Genomic DNA, 21,759 nt, shown 5'->3' with positions numbered 1-21,759 from the left:
CAATTATTGTAATGAAGAACTCATGTTATTGTATTGAGCTGAAACTCAAATATAGCCAACTTTCTATCTTTTGTTTGTTTTCATCTTGTTTAATTGAGTAACTGACCATTTTCAATAGAATGATTGATTTTCTTCAATGAAAAGATTAAGATTGGTTAATACAATAACCAAGCTAATAAACCCCCTTCTCGATTTATTGAGCGTGCTTTAGAAGAAGGCGAGGAAGATGAATAAGAAGATGGATGATAAAAAGAGGATGAAGATGAAGTAGAATCTGAATTTTACAGAAGCAATACAGATTTACAACATAAAAATAAAGTAATTGCATTAGAGTCGTATGATAATTGTCTTAAATTATTACAATAGCCGTGATTCAACTTTACAATAATCATGAGTGAACTATTGTGTACTTCCTATCTTTTGTTAGTTTCCATCTTATTTAATTGAATAACAGGCCATTTTAATAGAATAATTGCTTTTTTTCAGTGAAATGATTGAGATTGGTTCATACAATAACCAAGCTAAGATAACTCTTTTCCGATTTGTTGAGCGTGCTTTAGAAGAAAAAGGCGAGAAAGATGAATAAGCTAAGGAGTTGGATGTTAAAAAGAGGATGAAGATGAATTGAAATCTTAATTTGACAGAAGCAACACTTGTTACAACATAAAAATAGAGTAATTACATTAGAGTCATATAATAATTGCCTTAAATTATTACAATAACCGTGATTGAACTTTACAATAACCATGATTGAACTATTGAAATACTACAATGATTATTACAATAATCATGATTGAACTTTACAATAACCGTGATTGAACTTTACAATAACCGTGATTGAACTTTACAATAACCGTGATTGAACTACTGTGTACTTTGTCTCAGACTTTATCCTTGGAGTTAATCATTAAGAAGAAGTTGTCTTGCTCGTGTTTTCACCTTTCTTTCCAATGAGAACCATGTATAGCCTATTGATGGGGGTTGAACCAGGATAAAGCGATGCTCGCTGAAAGAAATAAAAACAAAGAAGACGTAAGTTGAAAATAACTATGCAACTCAAATACAATAATCACCCATAAGTATTGAAATAATCATAAAAACACTATAAAATAATTGGATATATTAGATAAATAGAAGCATATTTTGTCAGGATGAAGTTACTAAGCAAAATGAAATACAATAATCCAACTAATACATTGAAATAACTGCAACAACACAATACAATAACTGAATATTTCAGAGAAATAATAATGTACCAAAAAAACGCAACTACATTAAGACGCAGCTTTGTTAGCAACGTAGATACCCAAAAAAAAAACAAATCATCTTCACTAGTGAAGCACAACGACATCACCCAAGAAACCAGAAAAGAACAACATCAAAATCAAAAATCCACAAAAACACAAAATATAATTACAAAACCCTAAAATTATGCGAAAACGATAGAAAATGTCAATTAACAACACAACACAAGAAATTAATAAATTGAAGATTACACCCACAAAAATCATTAAATTCAAACAAAGAACAAGAAGATGAAAGCGAAATTAAAGACATTCAACGAAAAAAAAGAAAAAAAGAAGATGAAGGAGGATTACTGAGAACGAATCTGGAAAAAAGAACAAGAAGATGAAGAAGGATTAAGCGAAATTGAAGATGAAGTAGATTACTGAGAATGAAGAAGGAGCACGAAGTAGAGCACGCACGAACATATGCAGTAAAAGATGAATAATAGAGGGAGATTGTGAAGGGAGAGAGAGAAAGTGGCTGAAAAAAAGGGAAAAAAAGAAGTGAAACACCTATATGTCATCTTTATATACAAGATGTAAGATTTAATCTCAGCCATCCATCTTAAATTAGATCAATGGTCCAGATTCAGAGGGGTAACTCACCAAAAAAACCAAACTCATATGATCCTATGTATATATATATATATGTGTATATATATATATATATATGTATATATATATATATATATGTATATAAACATGTTCTTTTATTTCTCTACATGCCCTCCCATGTTTATAAATAAGTGTGGGGAGGGCCTAAAAAAAACATTCAAAAAATCCCAAAAACATGCATTTTAATTTTTATTTTCTTCCACACATTTATTTTCATTTGGAAGTAACGTAAATAAATAAGTGTGGGGAGGAAATTCATATATTGAAAAACACCAAAAATATGTCCTTTTCATTTTCAAAAACAAAAATACCAAAAATATGTTATTTTCCTTTCAAAAATTAAAAATACAAAAATATGTTCCTTTCTTTTTCTTATTCACTCCCCATGCTTTGTCCATTTAGGACAATGTACATCTCAAGTGTGGGGAGGAAAATATCCACTCTTGTGAATATTTGTTTATATTTGTAAATACTTGTAAATTTGATAAAATTTCAAGAAAATGCCTAAAAATTGAAAAATTTCAGAAAAATTACAAAAACATTGCATTGTATATATATGTTATTTGTTGGCTAACCTTTGGCATAGGCATTGACCATTTGAGGCAAAAAGGAGACTAGAAGACCGCTTGGTATACACGTTCTTATCTCTTTCTCCTTTTCCATTCTCTCTCTTTTTATATTGTTGTATAATATGGAAGAGGACGGGTTTTTGTGCCTTGGATGTTCCTTTGGGGAACTATTGGATTATTGGTGTTGATGTGCTGTTAGGCTTAGTCAACTTGTTGCATGTCTCTATTCTTGTTTTGTTCAAATTTCATATGCATATGTTCTTGTATATACATGATTGTCAATTTCAAGTTTTGCATCCATTTGTAAATAAAGGTTTTAAAGAAAGAACATGGTCTAGGAAGGGAACCAAGTACCCCCATGATGAGCTATGTTTCCAATTGTGCCTTTCCCCTCCCCGTCGCTTGCACCCGTGATCTCTTAGTTAGCCGAGGGAGGTGGGCTTGGCCAATGAGTTTAGACCGATCTTGTGAGACCTAGGACCGTAGACTAGACCTAGGGCTCGACTTAGCCACTCAAAGGTAAAGGTAGAGCCTCCTAGGGTGGGTACATTCATACCCCACCCTCATCTAGGTTTGAGAGTAGGCCTCCTCGCGAGGCGTGTCACATCAAGACGCATAAGTGTGTCATTTCGTCCTTAGACCGTGAATTGCATTTCATTTTTGTGCACATGTTATGAAACAAAATCCGTTTGTATGAGCCTCACATAGCCAAATTAGCTTAGTTTCGTCCCTTGCATTGATTTCCTTTTTGATTCACCCCTCTGAGCCTTAGCCTATTTTTTTTGGCATACCCACTAAATGAGCTACATCCTGAAAAACACCCCTCCTTAATCAAGAATGGGTCGTGATTTGTAGAAGTGTCAAGGTGGTGGAGTCATAATTTGGTGATGGACGAAGTACAAGTCCATTGGGTCAAAATTTAGTCTACATTTGGTGTTGTATATAAATAAGAGGTTGAAAAATTGTGATGAAAAACGAAATAGAAAGGTGAAAAAGTTTTGAAAAATCAAAAAAACGAGTTGTGTTATGTATATATTGTCAACAAAAGAAAAAGGCAAGCAACACTCCTCCTCATCATTAGACGGGGTAGAAAAAGCCGTTGCTAAATAAAGGGGCAATTTGATGTTTTTCCAAAATGAGTCGGATTTACACAATTTTTGCATGACTTGGGAAACCGAATTTTTGGTTAGGGTGTAGACGTTACCATTTGTTGAAATAAGAGGAGTACTTTCTAAATTTTCCAATTTGAGTTGGGTTTATGCAATTTTTGCATAGTGTTGGTAGCCAATTCTATGTTAGGGCATAGATGTGTCTCATGTGTTGCAATAAGAAATGGGTTGCGATGTGTCGGCAATTCTTGATTTGAACTCCACATATCCAAACGGTGCTTGCACCAATCCCGTTTTGTCCTACTCCATAGCCCCGTTACAACCCTTGTTTCATATTATGTGTGTAACACCCCCATACTCCAAGTGCCTTACCAGGACCACCCAGGTATAAGGGTGTTACCATCTCGGTTGCCCGAGGCAATGAATATCATAAGACAATAAAGAAACGTACTTTAAAAGTAATTATAGTTTAAGTGATTACATATCTCAAACCAAAACTGTCAAAAGGAATTACAAAGTACTCAATCCGTCTACTGATAAAACTATCAAGCGTCAGACACAGCGGAAGACTTCTAAACTGCAACGTGGTGACTCATCCCAGCTATCCCATACGCATCGTTTCATACCTGCTCAATAACTGCTCACCACCCCCGAATGGATCACCACAGTTTTTAAAACATTTAAACCGGGGTCAGTACTATTTACACAAGTTATATAATCAACAGTACAACAACCAACATAGCTCAAGCAATCATACACAATCAGGCACTCCACTCCATCTCCGTCACCGACTGTCCACTGGACCAGCCCTGCCAGTGGGGGACCGCAGCCGTTCCCACCTAAGCCCCGCTCATCATACCGAGCGATAACCCTGTCCCATTAATGTGCACATCCCCTTCCGTGGCGGGTTCCACGAAGGGCGAAACTAGGGCGTGAAGCCACTCCCGCAAGTGACTCCACTCAGCCTAGAACGCATTCCGAGAACCAGAGACAAACAATCAGCAATCACAATACAACATCAACAACCGTCTGAATCAATCAACAATATACAATCACAACTGTCTGAATCAATCAACAATATATAATCACAACCGTCTGAATCAATCAACAATCACTAACTACAGCACAATCACCACACATTATGTAATTAATACTGAGTAGGGAAACCCTACCTGGAATGCAACACAAACATCAGACGATCTAGCAGCTGTCTCAAAACCTTTCCTCTACGAACCCTTCTCCTATACACATAATCATACAATTATCACCTAATCAACATAACCCTCCCAAAACCTCCAAATCTACCCAATTAGGGTTTTAAACAAACTCAAAGAAACAGTATAAAATTGGTATGTAGATCTTACCCTTGACGCAAGGAACACTATGATGCAAAGAACAAGATGATCCGACACTCCTAGCCATGGGGATTTGCCAACAACGCGACGAGAGAGAACTACGTAACTCCTTTTTCTTTTGAAGGGTTTAGAAAGGTTAAAAGTGATTAAATAAACTGACGGAAACATTTTATATCAAACTCGCGTTATTAGCAAAACCCGTCAAATCATTCCCCGTAAACCGGCTACTCGATCGAGTAGCTAAGGTACTCGATCGAGTGCCCCCTTACTCGATCGAGTATCTACGTTACTCGATCGAGTACCCAACAGGTCAAAAACTATTTTAAAACGCAACACACCCTTACTCGACAGAGTAAGGCCTACTCGATAGAGTACCCAGAGACTCATAAAACCGTAGTATTACAGTCTTCCCTCCTTAAAAAGAACTTCGTCCCTGAAGTTCAACCCATACATAAAAACAAACATACTAACTCGGTCAAGATGCAACAAAGCTACTAAGAACTCATAACAAAACCCCAACTTACAAAACATGAAACCATGAACTCTTAACACCAACTCTACCAAGTATTCCTACCTCCACACCTCGCTCACGATGTCGTATCAACTACATCATAAACTCTCCCGACACTAACTCCATACATAACCAACTACATAAACATCAAACGGAATGTTACATTCTACCACCCTTAAAAGGAACTTCGTCCTCGAAGTTTACTCACACTCATAACCTCATCATCCAACTGTCAACACTATCGAAGTATTCTCGCATTCCTAACATCGAACTACTATAAGCACGTCCATGACCTTTTAACACTATCAACCACAACATATACAAATCCATACCTTATGCTACACCAACACTCTACTTCCAAATATACTACCATATGTACAACCATCAAAATCTCTTTTATCGCATCCTACTCCTCTTAAGATAAATGTTACGTCCTCGTAACTCAGTAATACTAAATCCTAGATATATCTTTTCATTTTCTCATCACCACCGCATGTCAAAGATAATCACCTATAACCTAAACACTCGCTATGCACATATCCAAGGCTTTCTTACTTAAACATTTTTCATACCTCAACTCATACGGCACACCACCTAACCTATACCATAAAACTCGTGGCAAAATCACCATACTAACTCTCCATTCTTACTGCAAAACAACATACCTCTCTATGTAAGGCACCTATCTCCCAAAAGCATAACTCACGATCTACACTCGTTACGTACACTCACACTAGATCCTCAAGTTCTTTTCTTTATTACCGCAAAACTCATACAAAACTTAACATGACACTAATTCCCAACACCCTACACTCACTGTCCCAAAATCGATTATGAACCACCGCAGTCAGGATCAATACAACACATGTTCCACCAATCACTTACCATGACTATGTCTAAAGCCTCATCTTAAAACAAGATCAAAAGTATCAGAACAACTCGACAACCGTGTCCCATCACGAGAATGTCACTATACCATGACAACAACGAAAACATATACAACTCTCTTTCATATCATACTCTACCCTCATACCAAAACTTAACTGGTAAGAAACATCAATAAACAAAACAACTGTCTATCTGTACAAACTGAAACTCACAGGAAGCAACATCAAACAAAACAACAATTTATGTGTAACTGGTATTATGATTCGAAACTCGAATCATAATCATCCCGCCTACTCCACCACAACCGGTGACGACATCGCAACACCACCACCAACAGCCACACCGCAGTGCGAAAATACCCACATCACAACACGAGGTACCGTGCCCGGATCATCACCCGAGGCACCACAACTACACCGATAGACATCACAACAGACACAATCCCATAAACACTAACCCAACATAACTTCTCGGACAAGAAAAACTTACTCAAATCCACTTTACTAAATCACAATGCAACATATTGTATGAATTAAACAGATAACCTCATGAATATCATCCCCTTACCATATCACAGATTAACATGTATCATGAATACATACAAGCATAACCAGTCACGCCAGATCACTCAAATTATTTCCTTTTTGAATACCATTCAATTAGATTAGCGTACCCAACATGCATTACAGAACATTCAAATATGACTTTATAATAATCACACTATACCACTTCTTGTGAGGTCAAAACCTCACACAAACATTTATACACCTCATAGACCCGTAATCACATCCAACTGGTCAGTCCTGATCACGTAAGTTACCACTCAACATAGGTTACCTGTCGCCCGAGCTTAACTCATATGCCCCTCACAACATTTTCCCCTATTCGCACAACCATCACTTCCTGCCAAGTATAACCATACCATTACTATTCAACTATTAGCATCTGCCTCATCTAACCACATCTTATACCCTCTTACAATTATACACAACAATCAGGTCCCTACCAAATCAACCTCTTTTGAATTGCTACCTTTCTAATATACCATCAATCTTAACCATTAGTCACAAACCATAACACCACCACTGTCCGGACATCAAATCCTTACACTTATCTCTAAATATCACGATTTCTTTCCTATCTTTGGTTAACATCCCAAAGAACGAACATCAAATCCATCAACAGAATTACTTCAACATTCTTCCCAATACCATTCTTAACTGTATCATCATCTAAATCTCCACCAAAATCTCATATCATGCAGATATTCTACCAACTTCTTACTTTCCTGAATTCCTCAAAACTCAAGACTAATCATGTTGTCCCGAAACTCCTCTATAACCATTAACTAACATCCTCATGATTGGTAGCACACATCTCAACGACTCCTTACCTCTATATCACATAACTCCGGTCAACATTTCCTTAGTTTTATTCCCCTCATTCTTTTCTTTTACACTCTACCAAAATCAATTAACCACTCAACTCCTTATCACTTCTACCTAACTCTTTAGTGTTCCGGTTACTTTCTCACTGCTCCAAAACTCACATCTAATTATTTCATATCGATATCATCTCACTCTTTCTTACCACAAATATTCTCTTATTATGTCATCAATCACCCTTGCCACTAATCCATCCATAGAATCAACGTTTACTGTTCAACAATTACATCTCTAGAAATCAAAATTCCTTTCATACCGCTAATTGCCCAAGGAAATCACACAGTAGTTTCATCTCTTAATAAACCAAATCTCCCAAACTCATTCACTGTCTACAAATCCACCTCGCGACATATCTCCACAAAGTTCACTATATACTACTCTTCTCAACCCTTTTAAAACGAACTTTCACTATGTATATTCTTAACCCACACGACTCCTAACCATCCCCCTCCATGATTCTTTACACATCTCAAGATGCAACCATTTGCGTCCCTCATTTCAATCTTTTCATTCTCACATTCCATAAACTCACATCATCCCTTGCCCCCATTTAATTACTTTTGCATTACTCAACGTACAAACATATCGCTCATCTCATCTCACAAAACATGCTCTATGTCTCAATTAAGCCATAACGATCTTCCTTTTCTTTTTCCACTATCTATCACAACCACATATAACTCATGTCCTCCCACCGAAGTCATACTCACCACAGGTGTCACTCACTACACCATAAGATTGGGTAACTTACGCGTCAAGACCAACGTACATGTAAAACAATGCATAAAGAAGCAATATAACAACTTTGAATTAAACAAAATATGCAACGAATTCAAAAGATAAGCATATGACCCAAAACAAGGGTCACTAGGTCGAGTACAGGCCACTCGATCGAGTAAGTGACTTACTCGATCGAGTAGGTGAATATCAGAAGCACGTAAAACAAATTACCAGGGCTACTCGATCAAGTAACTGACGTACTCGATCGAGCCCCCCCATACTCGATCGAGTACCAAGGCTACTCGATCGAGTACCTATGCATTTCTCAGCACTGTCCAGTTTTCGTAAAACAGTCATAACTCACTCATTTCTTGGTCGTTTTGGGCGTGTGACCTATCGTTAGAATCGTAAAAGGACAAGCTATCACCTCCAATTGGAATCACATTAAAATCATTTATGCATCTCAAGTTATAACAGTTTAAAGACAACCTCCCTATAATCGAAAACACAACTACTTGATTTTACTTCCCAACAACTTAAACGACAACATGGTAAACAAGGACAACTCGATGCTCATAAAACCAGTATCCCTAACCACATGTTACTAACTTCAAAAGCCAAGCAACAAATAACTCGATGCACATATATCATTCAACTTACCAATCACATATTACCCACATGTTTTTATTATATAACTTTACGTAAACAAAATCACAATTATATGACATCAAGTATCATATTCACATGTTACTAGCATAACAACCTTATAAAATCTCTTCCGTCATACAACATGCGTTAAAAAAAAAAAAAATCATATTATCATGCAACAATTATCATCTTTTTCCACCAATTATTCATGCTCTTACTCAAACTTTCAGCTATATAAACTCGTACAACACTACCAACAACATATGTGTATACATAACTCTATGTATAACTCAAATCAAACAAATTTTCTTTCCGTATTTCTATAATGCCATATCGTAAAACAACTATCATGCTTTCAATCAATAACTTACGAAATCACATCATCACCATCTTTTCTACACATTCCCATTCTCCACATACATACATCCACCGATTCATGCCACACATCACTACATAGGTACACAATACACAAGGTAAACACATAGCGATCCCGACTCATATCCCATAGTGACCGGTTCAAAATTGTAGGGCGAGTTCGCGACTTTAGGACGTCTCCCAAGTCTTTGCATTAGCTCCTACAACTTTTACCCCGGGTTCATTTTATTTGACTCCTATGTTTATTGGGTTCATTGGTTACGAGGTTTCGGGATCGTCGCTCGATACCATTTTGTAACACCCCCATACTCCAAGTGCCTTACCAGGACCACCCAGGTATAAGGATGTTACCATCTCGGTTGCCCGAGGCAATGAATATCATAAGACAATAAAGAAACGTACTTTAAAAGTAATTATAGTTTAAGTGATTACATATCTCAAACCAAAACTGTCAAAAGGAATTACAAAGTACTCAATCCGTCTACTGATAAAACTATCAAGCGTCGAGACACGCGGAAGACTTCTAAACCGCAACGTGGTGACTCATCCCGACTATCCCATACGCATCGTCTCATACCGCTCAATAATCGCTCACCACCCCGAATGGATCACCACGATTTTTAAAACATTTAAACCGGGTCGATACTATTTACACAAGTTATATAATCAATAGTACAAAGAACCAACACAGCTCAAGCAATCATACACAATCGGGCACTCCACTCCATCTCCGTCACCGATCGTCCACTTTGGACCAGCCCTACCAGTGGGGGACCGCAGCCGTTCCCACCTAAGCCCCGCTCATCATACCGAGTGATAACCCTGTCCCATTAATGTGCACATCCCCTTCCGTGGCGGGTTCCACGAAGGGCAAATCTAGGGTGTGAAGCCACTCCCGCAAGTGACTCCACTCAGCCGAGAACGCATCTCGAGAACCAGAGACAAACAATCAGCAATCACAATACAACATCAACAACCGTCTGAATCAATCAACAATATACAATCACAACCGTCTAAATCAATCAACAATATATAATCACAACCGTCTGAATCAATCAACAATCACTAACTACAGCACAATCACCACACATTATGTAATTAATACTGAGTAGGGAAACCCTACCTGGAATGCAACACAAACATCAGACGATCTAGCAGCTGTCTCAAAACCTTTCCTCTACGAACCCTTCTCCTATACACATAATCATACAATTATCACCTAATCAACATAACCCTCCCAAAACCCCCAAATCTACCCAATTAGGGTTTTAAACAAACTCAAAGAAACAGTATAAAATTGGTATGTAGATCTTACCCTTGACGCAAGGAACACTATGATGCAAAGAACAAGATGATCCGACACTCCTAGCCTTGGGGATTTGCCAACAACGCGACGAGAGAGAACTACGTAACTCCTTTTTCTTTTGAAAGGTTTAGAAAGGTTAAAAGTGATTAAATAAACTGACGGAAACCTTTTATATCAAACTCGCGTTATTAGCAAAACCCGTCAAATCATTCCCCATAAACCGGCTACTCGATCGAGTAGCTAAGGTACTCGATCGAGTGCCCCCTTACTCGATCGAGTATCTACGTTACTCGATCGAGTACCCAACAGGTCAGAAACTATTTTAAAACGCAACACACCCTTACTCGACAGAGTAAGGCCTACTCGATAGAGTACCCAGAGACTCATAAAACCGTAGTATTACAGTGTGCATTGTACCATTGTTTGCATTTCATTGGACATAGGACGGTCTTACACATTATATTGCGGGCACGTTTTCGCTAGTCGAGTTAGCAGAGGGACTTTGGTTTCTATTTGTCGTAAAAATCACCTTGTTCTTTCATTGAGTGACGAGTGAAAACCGTGAGGATTTCGTTGCCTAGGTCCCCTTAGTCATGGGTTTTTTGGTTGAACCTCGTGTCGATTTTGTAATTCTCGGCGGACTTGCCTATTTCCCCTTACCCCGCTCTTAAATGTGTTTCTTGAGTATTGGTCACGCTAGGATTGCTTGAGCCACGCTTAGAGGGTTGGCACCTCCGTTGGAACTTCTGAGACAGTACTCCTGACACGGCTATCGCAACCCTATCAAAGATAAAACCTAACGGTCTCAACTAAAATGTAGCAGAGGCAGTCGAGTATCGAATCCACAGGGAGGTAATGTAATTATCAGCTGTCTAATTCTAGTCTTAAAGTAACAATGGGGGGGTTTGTTGAATTGATTTCTAAACTACGAGATTTAAAGGAAAGAGAAATAAAGGTAAGAGCAATAAGAGCAGGAAAATCGGTTTAAACTATCAAGAAGAGAGGGACTTGTCGGGATTTCGGTTCACTACGGTAGTCCAGTGACTCAGCTGTAAATGATTCAGACGAACTAATGTGAAACGGATGTTGAAAGGTCCTTTCGGTCCACTTTCTATCCTAAAATACCACTAACTTAACTTTCATCCTCATTAGGGTAGTCTACTGTTCATAGCAGGCCTATTTAGTCCAATCTTTCGATCCAGGATTAATTTTAGCCAGATTAAAGGGTGACATAGAAGCGTGCACTCAACTAAGTCGAATAAATACAATTAAATTGCTATGGTGACAGGGTCTCACAACTAATTCATCTAATTCATTTACTACATCGTCACAATTCTACCGCAGGTCCCCTAATCCCAACATGAAAGGGTTTAGCTACTCATGTCGCTAATTAAACTATCAGCAATTAAATTCCCAGCAGAAAACATAATGAAATAACCAATAATTTGCATAAAGAGAAATTAGGGCAAAAGAAATAATCGAAGTAACAAGCAAATAAAAGCAAACAGATGATTAATTATTATTAAGAAGGAGAAAGGAATTACAATCCAAGCGAATCCGGCGTAATGAACACAAAATCCGAGTGAAAATAATCCCAAAGTAAGGTTACAGTGAAGAGAAATAATGTACGTAGCAAGGTTTAACAGTAGAGAGTTTGATAAGATGAAAGGTGTTTTTTTAATTAACCTAGTAAAGCGTGCTTAAATAGCAAAATACTTAAGTTTAGCGAAATAAACACTCACGCGGGCTGATTAAAGCCCATAACCATCAAAACCACTCGATCGACCAACTCTTCAGCAAAAACTACTCGATCGACCAGAAAGTTACTCGATCGAGTAGTTGGTCTTTCTGCAAGCTAAGGATCGAGTACAAAGTGCTCGATCGACCACTTCGGGAACGTAGAAACTACTCGATCGACTGGTAAAACAGCTCGATCGAGTACTTTGACTTCATTTCAGCTCAAGTCCGCGCCTAAATGACTCGTAATGCGTGCCACGACGCTTCCAAATGCAGTATCTCACTCTGGAACAATCCCGTCTCCTCTAAATGCATGCAAAAAGGACGAAAAAGGGTACGATTCCACTACTTTCGCGTTCATTTCTATAAAATGGACAAAACGAACCAAAGTAGCCAATTCGGGGCAAAATACCATAAAAATAGTATAAATATGCATAGAAATACGTGCTGAAATAGGCTAAAAAGACTATACATTAGGCACGTATCAAATCTCCCCAAACCAAACCTTTACTCGCCCTCGAGTAAACTCAAAACTATACACAACCTAATGGAACGGAAAAATAACTCAGAGCTAACTTAACTTGTCTACTTGAACCAATTTAATGCAACAAAAACTAACAGTTAAAGCTAAGCAGTCAATACGCAAACGAGTTATAAGCTGTTCAGAAATATAGCCAACCTATCGACCTTGCAAGACCAACAAAATCGGACTCTCGCGTGGTCACTCTTCTCTTATGAAGCAAAGGGTGAATGTTATATGTAAAAGAGAGAAGGAAAGACAGTCACTCACCTAACTGCGACCTACATAGCATGCATGCAACAAAAATGAAAGACAATTCAAGTACTAATGCACACACTCCAACCAATAATGTCCGTCATAGCCGAGGGCTTACAAATAATATGGGAATAGTGAGGTTCAGGTGAGAAAAGGCAAAACATGTTATGGAAATGTGGAGGTAAAAGCGTCAAGCTAGTTCCTAACAGGACCATAATGAAACCATCTGAATCTCAACTGACTGAAAAACTAAGTACAAGTGCCCTCTAATTGGCACAAAGCTCACTAAACTCAAACACAATCTCCTCAAAAAATATGGGATAAAACGGAGGAGTCAAACGGTCACAATATTCCCTTTTTTAATACTGTCTGAATAAACCAACTCATATAAAACAACTCTTTTTTTTTCAAACTTCTTTTCTTTTTCTTTCTTTCTCCTGTATCAAGTTTCAGCTCTTTCTTTTTTTTTTTTCATTTTTTCACTTTTTTTTTCCTTTTTCTTTTCACGTTTTCTTCCTTTTTTTTTTCTTTTTCAATACTTTTTCTTTTCATACTCCCTTCCTTTATTTTCCAACAACTCCATACAAAAGAGATACGACCAAACTGCAGGCGAAAACTCATACCACAAAAGAACATACTAACTAGCTTGATTAGGCAGGCTTAGTTTGGGATGTAGCTAATGGGTCAAAAAGGCATGTTTTGGCTAATGTGGAGCTAAATGGGTGAAAAATATAAGGAAAGGGAAATTTGCAAGCACCTCCCTGCATGTGACACCAACCACAAACCCGAATATGTGCATTTGACGAGAAATTGAATGTCATAAATGTGCAAAATAGATGAACATGCTATGCAAGGAGTACTACTCAAAATTCCTAATGAACTGGTCATGAATGTCAGCAGTTATGGCTCTAAAAACTCAGAATTTTTAAGTAGTTTGCCAATTTATAGGTCAAGTCTAAACAGTCAGCTATATTTGAACAGAAACTCGTAGACTATGCGTATGACAAAGCTAATAACTATCAACAGAAGTGCAAGGCTCAAGTAAAATGACAAGTTATAGTGCATTATCATCATGGAAATCTACCGTTCCGACTCAACCTATATGCAAAAATAAACGTGAAATTTTTTGATTTTTGAAAATTTTCAAATTTTTTCAAATTTTTGATTTTTTAATGGAAATAAACAACAATGCAAAGCTGAAAAATAAACGTGAATGCAAAAACAAATGCAAATGCAGACTCAAAAGGATGCAATACCCTCCCCAAACCAAAACGGACAACGCCCTCGTTGTCCTCCAGCATACACCAGCAGATATATACAGGGGAACGGGAATATACAACCAACAAAATAAAAACAATAAAAATAAAGGAGACAAAATAAAAGAGTAAGAGATACATACAAAAATACGAACTTCCCCAAACCAGCCAGAAAACTGGGGAAGTGAGTAGACCAGTAGCTACTCGTCAGCGTCGTCGCCGCTGCTGTCTCCATCTCCATCTCCATCCAGTCGATACTCCGGATCTCTCTCCTCCTCTCTCCTCCTCCGCTCCTCAGCGCGAGCTCTCTCCACTGCTACCTCTGGGTCCTCGTCCTCTTCCTCATCCTCTGACGCCGGGTACCCCTCAGCTGGGTACCGGAAGAAGGAAGGGTGTGGCCAACCCTCGGAGATCGGTCTGTGTCGGCACAAGTGGTACTCATACAGAGGGTGTAAAGTAAGAGCCAAGTCCCTCTCCATACGAGCCTGACGCTCTGCAACCTCAAGCAACAAACCGTAAACTGCGCCCCCTTGGTCTGTGACCGCGGGCGCCACAAAGGGAGGAGGTAGTCTAAAAGTAGCCGGTAAGACCGGCTCAGTCTGGTCAGTGGGAGGTGGAGTAGGAGTAGGAGTGGTAGTAGTAGTAGTAGTGGGAGTAGGGGTCGGATCGGGAGTAGCCGTGGAAGGCTGGGTACTCCCTGAAGGTGTAGACCCCTCTCCAGTCTCAAATCGCCGCTTCTTGGCAGCGGTTGCATCAGGAGTAGGTCTGGGTGGAAGGAGAAGGTGAGGTAGTGGTGGCAGACGGTGGACCTTTGCGACAGTAGGCAAGGGCTCAAGACGGGGGAGACTGTCACAAGGTAAATCTACAGACAAGGAGCCGTCAATCTTCCAAGTCCGGTGGTCTGGGGTCAGCCAATGCTGAGAGAGCATGGCATCCAGACTCAGTAACCTCTCTCCCTGGAGGTACTGCAGGTCACGAGGCCAAACGGGGAAAAGGCGACGGGCAAGAATGGTGGCTATGCCACCGTAGGCAATGGTTCCCGCCTCCTTCTTCCCCTGGCTCAGAAGGTACTGGGCGGTCAAGTAAGCTATGTTGAGGGTAAAAGGACCCTCGCAGTCAACGTTCAGATAACCGCCCAGGATGGAGAGCTCGTTGTTGGTAATGTTGTTCGGCTCCTTTCGGCCGAAAATAGTGCTCCCCATCAGTCTAAGGAAACAACGGACATGGGGAAGATGGACCTGATGGAGCTTTCGCCCCTGAAAAGTGGTCTGGGCCAGACACCGCCAAAGCTGACGGTAGACCTTCCTCGGGGCAGCAGTCACGCCCGTAGAGGAAAGGTCAAGTAACCTACCAAACTCCGCTAAAGGCATCGACAGGGTGTGATAACAGTCTAAAACAACAGCAATTAAGCGACAAAGAAGCTAATTTAGACAGATTACAGCAGTAATAACCAAGTGACAGTCAAAAATTCGACAGTCTTGCACCCATACCGCAAAAATTTCATGTAAAATTCGAATTAAGCATGCAAAACAGCGAGGAAGGGGAAATATGATCATCAAGCAAGCTAATGAAGGGTATACAAACACAATCAAGTCGAAAAATCGACCAACAATGGATATTCAAACCCTAAATTCGATTTTTACCTCATAAAATTCCAAATAGTTGAAATCAAAATACAAAGAAGGTAAAAGAATCGCTTACTTGATGAGAATGATCCTACAAATGCAATTAATCTTCAAATAAACAAGCAACAATAGCGATTTTTCAGTCGAAAAACCTCAAACCCTAACCCTCCTTTAAAACCGTGCAAACGAACACAAATCAAGGGGGAAATATGGGGCTTTGACAGATTAGAATGCAAACAATGGAATGTAGGAAGCGGATTTGGTGATTAGGCACGAGAAAAAAAGGGGATTTGGGGTTGATTTTGATCGCACAAGGGGAGGTTAGACGAAATAAAGGGGATAAAATGAAATTAGAACAAAAAGAAAGAGTTTAAGGATTAAAACTCCCTGCGTCCTATTCATTTCCACTCGATCGAGTGGTTTTAAACTACTCGATCGAGGGCTTTAGTGATCCAGCTGCTTGGTCGAGTAAACTTTTACTCGATCGACCAATCCCTTTTATTGCTTTACTCGATCGACTGGAAAAAGCACTCGGTCGACCAACTTTTCACTCGATCGAGTAAAAAAAATACTCGATCGAGGACTTTTCTCACGTATGCTCTTGAATTTCGTCTTTTCTTCCTTGGAATGCGTAAAACTTTCCCAAACCTGCATAAAAACACATGCAAAAATTTCCCACAATACCAAAAACGCATAAGAACAGTCTATAATCTTCTGTCTACGCTAAAAACTGTCTAAAACTAATTGTCCTAATTGAAACGCAATAAAACAAATTCAAAAGAAAATTCAAAAGTTATCTATTACAAAGTGTTACACGGGGCATTTCCCCGCTCAATTCCCAACAAATTTCAGCAGCCCCTCGGTGGGCTTCTGACTGGAGGACGTCACCTCAGCAACATTGACTGTCCTCCTCAACTTCCATGAGCCTGAATTATCACTTGAAACGGTAGGAGGGGAGTAGTTCACATCAACATAAGCGCGAACTTTCCTCGTCCTTGCTCCTTTATCACCAGCTTTAGCGTCATTATCTTCAGTTTGATCGACTTTAGTTGCACCATGTCCTTTGATAGCTCCTTCATTGCTTTCATCTGTACCTGCAGCAAGGAAAACAGACGAACTTTCCTCCTTCTTGCTCTCAATCTGAGGCGGAGGGGTAACAATAGCAGCATAATTCTCCAAATTTTCATCTGGAGTGTCAATAATAGGATCAATAGAAGAAAGAGCATTGCAAGGCTGGGCTTGCATGGGAGCTCTCCGGAACTTAGACTGATGGAAAATCAGCTCCTCGTCCCCTACCTGAAAGGTCAAAGTCTTCCCGACGTCTATAAGCGCACGGGCAGTAGACAAAAATGGTCTCCCTAAAATGATAGGGGTGTGTGCATCTTCGGGGATGTCTAAGACAACAAAATCAACGGGAATAAAGAACTTCCCGATCTGAACAGGTACGTCTTCTACTACACCTAGTGGCCGTGATAAACTACGGTCGGCCATCCGGGACATCATGTTGGTACAACTTAGCTTTGTCAAACCAAATCTCTTAGCCAGAGATAACGGTAAGACACTCACGCTAGCGCCTAAATCGCATAACGCGTTATCAATCAAATGCATACCGATATGACACGGAATTGAAAAACTACCCGGATCTGACTGCTTAGGAGGTAACTTATTTTGAAATAGGGCTGACCCCACCTCAGTCAAAGCTACTGTCTCACTATCATTAATAGTCCTCTTACGCGATAAAATTTCTTTCATAAACTTTAAATAAGAGGGTACCTTTGTCAGCAATTCAGTGAACGGCACAGTAACTTCCAAGCTTTTCAGAAGTTCGACAAATTTGCCGAATTGTTGATTGGCTTTTGTATTCTGCAACCGCCTCGGGAAGGGAACCGTAATGGGTATCTCAAATCCCTTGTTTCTCGCTTCCAATGTATCTTCCGGAGCAAGTTCGGTATCCTTTGGACGCTTCTTACCTCTCGAACGAGGTCTTTCCGGTGATTTATCGCTTAAACGAGCACTAGCAGTCTCTCGAATAAGCTTCCCGTCATCAATACTACTCGATCGACCAATATTTTCATTCGATCGAGCAGTTTCTCCTTCAGAATCAGTCGATCGAGTAAAATTCCCACTCGATCGAGCAACTCCCTTTTCTGCTTCACTCGATCGAGCAGCAAAACCACTCGATCGACCAGTTTCTTCATCATTTCTACTCGATCGACCACCTGAAATCAGTCTATCGAGCACTTTCTTAGCTGTCAGCTCGTTGTTTTCGCCTGAACACTGTTCATCATCAATTTTAGCCTTCCTCGGGTCTGATTTCGATACTTCTGGTCCCTCATAAGAAAGACCGCTTCTCAATTCTATCAGATTTACCGTCTCATGTGGATTCTTCTCATTTTGAGTCGGTAAATGACCCTGCTTTCTGGAGGATTGATTCGCGGCTAGTTGGGCAACTTGAGTTTCAAGTGCCTTAATAGACGCGTCCTTCTGTTGATCGCTTGAGGTTCTTTGTTGATCACTCAGCTGAAACTGCTTTGTAAGGGCTTGCATCATGGACTTAAGCTCACTTATTTCACTCACCCCACCGGAAGATGATGCACCATGGTTAGGAGGATTGAAAGACGGAGGCTTCTGGAAGCCTTGTTGATTCTTGTGTGGAGGAATATACGGCTGCTACTGGTTAGGAGGAGGAGTAGGATTGAGCACATTTTGGCTTGTCCACCTCAAATTGGGATGGACATTCGGCTCATAATAAGTGTTTGTCTGCCTATAATGTTGAAAGGCAGCACAAGACTCAAAAGGACTACGACAGTTCTCTAAAACATGTCCCTCAGCTCCACATCTTCTACAGACGAAAGGACCGTCTGACACAGCATTCACCTGATACATCCCTCCTTTAGAAACTCCTCCCAACTCATATTTGTCAAATCTCGCAGTGAGAGCTTCAAGTGCAGCTACGGAAGGAGATTCAGCACTCCTCCTTTGATTCCCTCTGGAATTCCCATACTCAGCTTTATGGGTGGCTAAGTCATCAATGATCTTCCACCCCTTAGTCTCTCCCATATTCTCAGCAAATCGGCCACTAGCTGCAGCATCCAAGATAGCCCCTCGATCGTCATACTGACCCGTTATAGAACTGATTGCATAGACTCCACTTTTCGAAACCATGGTGCGGAATGGTTCGTACCAACTTCTTGAAACGGACCCATGCCTCATGAAAGTTCTCATCAGGCCCTTGTTTAAAGCTCGTGATCTGAGCTCTAATGGCATTAGTCTTCGAGGCAGAAAAGTACTTCTTGTAAAATGCCAAAGCCAGTGAATTCCAGTCAGTTATCCCATGAGCAGCCCGGTCCAGATCCCTATACTACTCCCTTGCAGCATCGCGAAGTGAGAAAATAAACATGGTTTCTTTTATCTGATCCGGGGTCACGCCAGTTGGTGGGGGTATGGAGCAGCAATAATCGATAAAGGTCTCCATGTGCTTGGCTGCATCTTCATTTGCAGCTCCCCCAAATTGGTTTCTCTCAACCAAATTGATATAAGACGGCTTCGGCTCGAATTTTCTTGCCTCCCCTGGTAATACAAATCCCTTATAGAGATTCGCAGCTGTCGGCTCAGAGTGACTGACAATAGTTGCTTCTTCGGCCATTTCTAGAAAGTCAGGAGAAGTGACGGTTTCAACTGATGAAGTAGAAACTGGAGAGCAAGGTGGATCTTCCTCGAACAGCTCGTTCTCGTAAAAGCTTGACAGAGTACTCAGCTCTTCCTCTGTCGGTAGTACCCTTTGTGATCGTCTCAACTCGCGCAAGGATTTCTCAATCTCAGGATCAAACGGTAATAGTTCACCACCTTGTGACATGCGCATAAGAAGAAACTACAAAAAGAATATAAGAAAAGTTTAAGGAACGGATTCCCCTTAAACTAAAAGAAAGACTAAAAATTAAAACAACAATTAATTTAAACAATTGCCTCCCCGGCAACGGCGCCAAAATTTGACACGGCTATCGCAACCCTATCAAAGATAAAACCTAACGGTCTCAACTAAAATGTAGCAGAGGCAGTCGAGTATCGAATCCACAGGGAGGTAATGTAATTATCAGCTGTCTAATTCTAGTCTTAAAGTAACAATGGGGGGGTTTGTTGAATTGATTTCTAAACTACAAGATTTAAAGGAAAGAGAAATAAAGGTAAGAGCAATAAGAGCAGGAAAATCGGTTTAAACTATCAAGAAGAGAGGGACATGTCGGGATTTCGGTTCACTACGGTAGTCCAGTGACTCAGCTGTAAATGATTCAGACGAACTAATGTGAAACGGATGTTGAAAGGTCCTTTCGGTCCACTTTCTATCCTAAAATACCACTAACTTAACTTTCATCCTCATTAGGGTAGTCTACTGTTCATAGCAGGCCTATTTAGTCCAATCTTTCGATCCAGGATTAATTTTAGCCAGATTAAAGGGTGACATAGAAGCGTGCACTCAACTAAGTCGAATAAATACAATTAAATTGCTATGGTGACAGGGTCTCACAACTAATTCATCTAATTCATTTACTACATCGTCACAATTCTACCGCAGGTCCCCTAATCCCAACATGAAAGGGTTTAGCTACTCATGTCGCTAATTAAACTATCAGCAATTAAATTCCCAGCAGAAAACATAATGAAATAACCAATAATTTGCATAAAGAGAAATTAGGGCAAAAGAAATAATCGAAGTAACAAGCAAATAAAAGCAAACAAATGATTAATTATTATTAAGAAGGAGAAAGGAATTACAATCCAAGCGAATCCGGCGTAAAGAACACAAAATCCGAGTGAAAATAATCCCAAAGTAAGGTTACAGTGAAGAGAAATAATGTACGTAGCAAGGTTTAACAGTAGAGAGTTTGATAAGATGAAAGATGTTTTTTTAATGAACCTAGTAAAGCGTGCTTAAATAGCAAAATACTTAAGTTTAGCGAAATAAACACTCACGCGGGCTGATTAAAGCCCATAACCATCAAAACCACTCGATCGACCAACTCTTCAGCAAAAACTACTCGATCGACCAGAAAGTTACTCGATCGAGTAGTTGGTCTTTCTGCAAGCTAAGGATCGAGTACAAAGTGCTCGATCGACCACTTCTGGAACGTAGAAACTACTCGATCGACTGGTAAAACAGCTCGATCGAGTACTTTGACTTCATTTTAGCTCAAGTCCGCGCCTAAATGCCTCGTAATGCGTGCCACGACGCTTCCAAATGCAGTATCTCACTCTAGAACAATCCCGTCTCCTCTAAATGCATGCAAAAAGGACGAAAAAGGGTACGATTCCACTACTTTCGCGTTCATTTCTACAAAATGGACAAAACGAACCAAAGTAGCCAATTCGGGGCAAAATATCATAAAAATAGTATAAATATGCATAGAAATAGGTGCTGAAATAGGCTAAAAAGACTATACATTAGGCACGTATCAACTCCCGACCAAGACCATGTTTTGTTGTTTGAAAATCCGGCCACTTAGATGAGGAAAGTGAACTATTTTTGTTAGATGCATTCTAT

Source organism: Silene latifolia, chromosome 8 (assembly GCF_048544455.1).
Source record: "Silene latifolia isolate original U9 population chromosome 8, ASM4854445v1, whole genome shotgun sequence".
Classification (NCBI taxonomy): domain Eukaryota; kingdom Viridiplantae; phylum Streptophyta; class Magnoliopsida; order Caryophyllales; family Caryophyllaceae; genus Silene; species Silene latifolia.
The sequence above is the reverse complement of the archived record's forward strand: the minus strand, read 5'-3'. Positions refer to the sequence as shown.